The sequence below is a fragment of the Penaeus monodon genome, chromosome 23 (genome assembly GCF_015228065.2).
Source record: "Penaeus monodon isolate SGIC_2016 chromosome 23, NSTDA_Pmon_1, whole genome shotgun sequence".
NCBI lineage: Eukaryota > Metazoa > Arthropoda > Malacostraca > Decapoda > Penaeidae > Penaeus > Penaeus monodon.
This window is the reverse complement of record NC_051408.1, coordinates 3,714,477-3,714,814: the sequence shown is the minus strand read 5'-3', so window position 1 is coordinate 3,714,814 and position 338 is coordinate 3,714,477.

Below are 338 nucleotides of genomic sequence, written 5' to 3'. Positions count from 1 at the left end.
CGCGTAAATATATGTGTAATTATTCTGTAGTGTGTTAGAGATAATAACAATGACAACCAACATAATTATGTATTCTGTACTTTTTCTTTCAATCCCCACGATAGATAACATTCCATTGCCAAAGACACAGACCTTCCCTAACACGATGCCAGACTATTGTAAGCCTTTGCTCTACCGTCATATAAAGTTAATCATCCCCTGACCTTGTTATTAAGAACACGGAACACGAATCGATGCTTCCGAATGGCTAGATATAACCGGTTGCCATGCGTCGATTTCGCTGACCTGAATAACTCCGAAGCACATCGCTAGAGGCAGTGTAAATAGTAATAGAGTTT